Genomic DNA, 7,193 nt, shown 5'->3' with positions numbered 1-7,193 from the left:
AGATTCACTGGCAACGATCTGAATTCCAGTTGTTTTGTTCCGTTGTTTTTTACCCCCTGAAACACAGTATGGCAGCTGCGAGTCATGGAATCGGAAACGGTTGCTTTCAGTTTGCAGCTGGTATAGGAGTATGTTTCTTGCTGATAACAGTTCAATGAAGTGTAGTGTCAGCTTAGAACAAATCCCTTAACTCCACCTTCTGCCTTTGAAACCTGCAAGCAAGAAGTAGATCCTGTCATCGGTGCACATCGTACACTGACTAGTGCGTGTCATATACTCATGTAGGCCGTAGGGCAACGAAACCATATGAGATATGACAGCAAGAGATCTCAAGGCACAATCAGAACATCAGTGTACCAAGTAAAGGTAAGTTGTCATGATTCATGAACCATATTCGGATCAAGCCTGAGAAATTGAGGTGAAGTTGCTCGGCCGAGGGCCGGCCATTTTACTCGCAGTTTTTCATCCAGCAAAAGTTGTGCACCGGGATATAGATAGTTAACCGCAGCATCTAGGTCTCCTTTTCTCGCATTGGCGATTCCAAGTCTCCTAGGAACATGAATGCAATTGTCTTTGTGACGATGGCTTGAGGGATTAGCAAAGCGGTAGAGTGTTGCTTTACAACGTCCGAACAGAATAACCACTTTAAGCATTGAGCATGTTTGCACCGAGCAGCATCAGAGCAATGAATCTTCTTGTCTAGTACCACTGAAGACTCTCTTTCGGATTCCTACATTTGATTCCACGCTCGGAATCCTAGCTATCTCTCACCCTTAGGAGGTCCCCAACGAGCTATCGAATAGCAGAGCTGATAATATTTTTTTTATATGACATGGAAGGCTGATAATATTTTTTTATATGACATGGAAGAAAGAGAATGCAAGAAACGAAATCGCTAGCAACGACTGAATAGATAGACTTGCATGGCTTCTGATACCGCCTCTCTCTGTATCTCTCTTCTCCGTAACCCGTGCACCTTGGCAGTTCTATTTATTTACTCTATCACGTATTGACGTCGGCGATTTTGCCTGATTGTTGCGGATGCCCTTAAGGTGTCTAATGTTTTCTGTGCATAACAGTCAGCTAGCTTTTTATTAGGCATATAAAAAGAAAAACTGCAACTACATCAAAACAGGCCTGGACTGGAAGGTCCATTGAGCTCGACTACCCAGAGTAGAAGGCCCACTTTGGCTCCACACAGAAAGCCTAATATAAAAGATTGAATTTTGAATTGGTTGGGGACACACTAGGCCCAGGAAGCAGTGCAAATCCGAGGCCCCTGTGGCAGGTTATTTTCACAGAAAAAATAATAATTTGTACATCATAAGTGAGCACAAGTGCACAAGGTCCACATATCATATATTAGCGCTTCTCTGTAGCTCAAGAATAATCCATGTAATGCACGGTGTTTGACAATCCTGATTATTATTGTAATTTTGAGTCTAAATAGAGAAGGATATTAATCAGATTGGCATTACTGTTCTCGTTTTCCTCAATCTACACAACAGCAATGGCATCTCAGCCAAATCTCCTCTTGCCTGCCGAGGCCAACTACATATGGGTGTGTCGTTGCCATTACTCCCGTAGGTACCCAACACCGTGAATACCACCTCTTGTTGTTGCCACATCCTCATCAAATTTCTGTAGGATCAACATTCCTTCCGCTGGCACAGTAACAATAGAGTTAGAAACTGCAAGTCATATTGTATTGCAATTCATAATTTACATTTGAAATTTATCCTCTCTTGCAAGTTTGCATGATTTTCTAATTTATTGTGCATGGAACCCACCACAAAATCAAACAGACTGAACCTACCTAGGTAGAAAAATCTATGGAAGACATGATGCCAAAAATGTATTGGGCCCTGTTTAGTTCCCTCCCAAAACGCCAAATTTTTCAAGATTCCCCGTCACATCGAATACGAAAACGCATGCATGAAACATTAAATATAAATAAAAAATAAAACCAATTACACAGTTTAGACGAAATCCACAAGACGAATCTTTTAAGCCTAATTAGACTATGATTGGACACTAATTGTCAAATAACAACGAAAATACTACCGTGCTCATTTTGCCAATTTTTTTGGATCTAAACTGGGCCTTGGTATGGAATTCTGCACTGAAAACGAGGCTTACGACTTTTACAATGCCTATGCTCGAGGTAAGGGTTTAAAGTATTTGAAGGAGCAGTTCACATAATGTGAAAAATACTATTATCTTAAAGAATAGAACCTTTTTATTGTTCTTGTGCAGGTATTAATCAAGTTTGTCTTCTGTCACTCTTCACCATCGGGAATAGAACATCATTTTGATATTTATTTATTTATCAATATATGTTAGGTGTCCTGATATAAAAAACAAAAGAGAAGAAAAATATACTAGACTTGCATGAAGTTAACTCTTACTCCCTCCGTGTCCCTAAAGAAAGTTGTTTTAGACATTGACACGATCTCAAAAAAAAAAACAACTTTAACCACTACTTTTTGCTATAAGTCTATATATATTTTTTTATAAAATTACATTTCGAGATGAATCTACTTACATCACTTTCATATTTTCAAACTCAACCCAAAAGAATTTATTGGTAGTCAAAGTTTAAAATGTTTGACCAACCTCAAAATGACTTTTTTTAGAAGTATAAATTTTGTTACAGTGGGTGGAAAGTAGCACTTGTCTTTCTAAATTTATTAACACACATGCATGCGACACTTAAATTTGCTAATAAGGTAAGTTAAACAAATATTGCACTTACACTCATATGACATACTTGCTTTCATTTAGGCATATATGCTATATTATATGTTTAAGTGTTTGTCTTATTATTAAGCAAGTTCACTAGCACATATGGCACTCCAACTTGTTCAGCTCAGTTATAAACAACTTAAATATATATGTCTAGGTAAAGTTAAGTGTTTATGTCTCTTGGTAAGTTCAATTTTTACACTTATATGACACTTGAACCTCGGGCCCTCGACCAATTTTGCTTAGCGGTCAGCCGTCAAGAATCATTTCTCTAGTGGTTTACTTATTTCCTTGGTGTTTTTTTTTTTTTTTTTGCCACCAAGGTAACTGCGGATTTTGGTAGTAGTGGCAGTATAAATAATTGTCCCACATATATAAATACTGTTCAAAAAATAAATTAAAGAGGGCAGAGAAATGATGAAGAGACAATGGGCTACTTTGGGTCCTCGGTCAGGAAAAAAAAACTTTGAGAAGGGGAAAATTATTAATTCATGGGTGGGTCAGTGGATGGCGCTTGAAATATCTTTATTTGTCCATGGAATGGAAGATCAAACGGCGGAGGCGGCGGCAACAAGAGAAGTGAGTTGATCAGGCAACGAGGGATTGAGAAAAAATTAAGGGCTTGTTTTATATGTATATGTATCCATATCTCAATCCATATGTGTTGGGTGGAATTTACGCAACCCACTCTAACGTATATGAATTGAGGTGGATACATGAACGTCCGAGTAAGGTCTAAAGTGTATTTAGTATGATTTTTTTACTCTAACTTTACAAAGCTGTTATTTAACTTCTCTCATCAAACATGTCTAGATAAAACAACTTCTCTCTATAACTTTTTTCAAGTCCTCTCACATGCATATTTTTCTAGGTTGAGCTAGGTGAAACTAAAACTACTAGCTTCTCTCAGCTTTCTTTTTACTATCTACCATGAGAAACTTCTTTACCGAACATTTTTTGAAAATAACTTTAGCTTCACTGGTGAAGCTAATATGGAACCAAAGAAAAAAGCTACCTCACTAGTGAAGCTGAGCTCCAAACATACCCTTAGTTGACCACTTGTTTTGTGTGTGATAAATTTTTCCTTTAAGAACATCTCCAAGAGTTTGTCTAAAACTTACTCTCTAAATCATTTGAAAAGCTATTTGCATAAAATCATTTTCTATATTTTTCCACTCTTCAATAATTTTTCTAAATCTTGTGTGCACTCTAGAGAGCCATTTTCGTTTGCTATCTTTAGCTAGCGAGAAATCCGGAATGGAACATGACTAGATTTGGATAACCAATAAAAAAACTGTTGGAGCGTATTTTTTTATTAAAATATCTATTCCTCACTATTAGAAATAATATAGAGAGTCTCCTGAAGTTGCGCTAATTTAGGCCCCGTTTAACAGGGCTTCACTTCACTAGTGAAGCCATTTTTTTTGGCTTCAGCTCCACGAACAGTTCCACCGGTGGAGCTGAAGCGGTTTTGGTAAACCGTTTGGCAAAATGGTTTTCCTGTGAGAGCATGTTTTTAGGGGCCTGGAGGAGCAGCCGAGAGAAGCCACTTTTTTGCTCCATCCCACCCCAAATCACTATGAGAGTATGTTTTTAGGGGCTTCACAAGTGAAGCTATTTTACTTTACCTCGTTTGATAGAAAATGGCTCCAAACTACTATTGAAGTCGATGGAGAAGCCCTGCTAAACGGGCCTTAGTTTTACCAACAATAAAAAGATCCAAGATGGACGGCAAATGCCCTCCATGTTCGCCACTTGTTGTACTTCCTGACGAAGGTGAGACTGCATGCCCGCCAGTTTTGGCGACGAAAGATGAACTGCCTGCTGAAGCATTCACCTGGTGTTGCGCATGCTGAGGCTAGAAACCCCTATCACCTCGTCTTCTTCCGTCTTCGTGGCCGGGCTCCTCCTCTGCCAAGAAATAAATGCACAAAAAATTCGAATCAACAGAAACATCACTGCCGGACCAAGAAATCAACACTCAGGCCTGTTGTATCCCTACTCGTCTGCTCCGATCGATCGCATTGGTCCCCATCAAGCAACTGGACGGCCCCTGCGGCTACCTGCGGTGGAAGGAATCGGTGCTCCTCCGCGTCCACACCCTCGGCGTCGCCCGCGTGCTCTTCGAGGACCGCCCCACAGGCGACGGCGACGCCGCCGCAGCGCAGGCGGCGGCCAAGAAGTGGGCGCGCGACGACGCAGTGTGCCGCGGCCACATCCTCGCCACGCTCTCCGATCGCCAGCTCCCGGACTACCAGCGCTTCGCCACCGCGGCGGACCTGTGGCGCGCCCAGGCGCGCACTGTCAGTATACTGCCATGTGGGCCCTAGACCGGTTGGCAGCTACATAAGAGGATGAGGACGCCAAAGCAAATCATTAGACAAATTATCCAACTTCAGATTACCTTTACTACTGTTCATCTTCCCCCAACTCTTCCTTCTTCCTCTTTACCCGGTTCCTGCTTCTCAGTTCGATTTCTCTGCTTCTAGACCTCTTTCTCCCTGAGGTCTTGTACCCTGCTACTCGAGTTATTGTTAGTCAATCGAGTGCGGTTGCTAACAATTGGTATGAGACGGTCGATTCTCGGTCTAGCACCATGAATCCATCTCTGCAGCTTGTCTTCGACGAGATCTGCAGGACGCTCGACGAGATGCACAGGAAATTCGACGAGTCCGATGCTCGTTGGGACCGGCGCATCACCGAGTTCCTTGCCGTGCCGGAGCAGCGGGTTGCCGCCGTCAAGCCCTGCGTGGACATCCCGGAGTGGATCCCTACAGCGCAGTTCGGTGCCGTGGTGGTCGTCGACAACTGGGGTGGGCTATTCGGGCAGCCCACCCACATCCCGGAGGTGCGCAACATCGATCTCTCCGACGCCCATCCCCTCGAGGCTGCCTCCGCGTTCTCTAGCACCGACGGCGAGGATGCCTCCACCGACGAGCCCATTCCCAGGTTCCCCGATGGCGTGATCTGCGACATCGACGGCATCTGCGCGGACGCCTAGCCGGCGCCGGGAGGAGAGAGTGAGGCGAGGCAACAGAGAAGCGAGGATTGTGATGCAACACCAGATTTATTTTTAAAATATCAGATGCATCACTTACAACATGCGTATAAAGACCGATAATGAAACACTTGAAATATGCATATAAAAACTTGCAAAAACACATGAAAAAACTTGAAAACCATCGTAAAACATACGCAATATTCAAATAAAACACTTGCAACATATGTGTGAAATATATGCAACATCCATATAAACACATTTATAACATACATCTGAAAAACAGATGAAACATTGGGAACAAAAGCTTGCAACATACGTGTACAACCATTGCAATATATGCAACATCTCAATCTACTTTTGCAACATCCATATGAAACACTTACAACATACCTCTGAAACCGTTGAACATACGTTTGCAACATGCATTTTGAAACGCAGCATCTACTTTCGGACGAAAATAAAGGCTCCTCGACGTGGAGCTCGACGTTGGCATGGAGCTCGATGGCACGGACTGGCGCGGAGGGCACCGGTGTGAAGCTCGATGACAGCATGGACGTCGGTAGGGGCGTGGTAGGCGGATGGAGCGTGGCCACTATGGGAGGCGCGAGTGGGGGCGGCACGGGCGAGGGCGGGGTCCGTCCCCGAGCAGGGGCACGCAGCGAGCAGGCAACGCAGGCAGGGACAGCGCGGGCAAGGGCGGGGTCCGTCCCACGAGCGGGGGCACGCAGTGCGCAGGGCGAGAGGGCTGGGTCCGTCCGTACAGACGCCCTATATACGGCATTACCGTCTGGGTTTAACTAGTAGGTGCATGCAACTCAATATACATTGGCACCGTTCGCTTCGCTGAAAAAACAGACCGAAATACTATTCCGGCTGATTTGTTGTGAGAGAAAAACACTGTTCCGGCTGAAAAAGATGGATTATAAGAGAAGCGGACAGGACCATTATTATAAATAGAGGTTTTGAGTTTAAATCCTAGCGGGCATAATTAAATTAAATAAGTGTTGTTCCCCAAAAAAAATATTAAGTGCAGCCCACTCCTATCTCCACCTTTATTTGAGGCCCGAGTTTTTTCTAACGGCTTAAATGGATGAGTTGGTGACGCGAAACTGCTTGTTTTCTTCTTAGGATTCTCTCTAGATTTGTAGTATAATTGGCGTGTTATGTTGTCCCATTCCTTAAGATCTATGTTGTCCCATTCCTTAAGATCTGAACTTGGAATTGGTTATTGGCAACTTACGAGCTCTGTTAATCCATGATTATGCAGACTTCCATTATGCGTTCAGACATGCCGACATCCATTTTGGCCGCTTACGTTTTTACATTTTAGTAACATAATCGGGGTCCCAATTAGTGGTCAGTTTTGTTCATTTTTACTTGAATCCTCCTTAAAATGAAGTAGAACTATTAGTTGTGACTCCAAATGAATTTGTTGATTCATTCATAA

Source organism: Miscanthus floridulus, chromosome 7, assembly GCF_019320115.1.
Source record: "Miscanthus floridulus cultivar M001 chromosome 7, ASM1932011v1, whole genome shotgun sequence".
NCBI lineage: Eukaryota > Viridiplantae > Streptophyta > Magnoliopsida > Poales > Poaceae > Miscanthus > Miscanthus floridulus.
The sequence above is the reverse complement of the archived record's forward strand: the minus strand, read 5'-3'. Positions refer to the sequence as shown.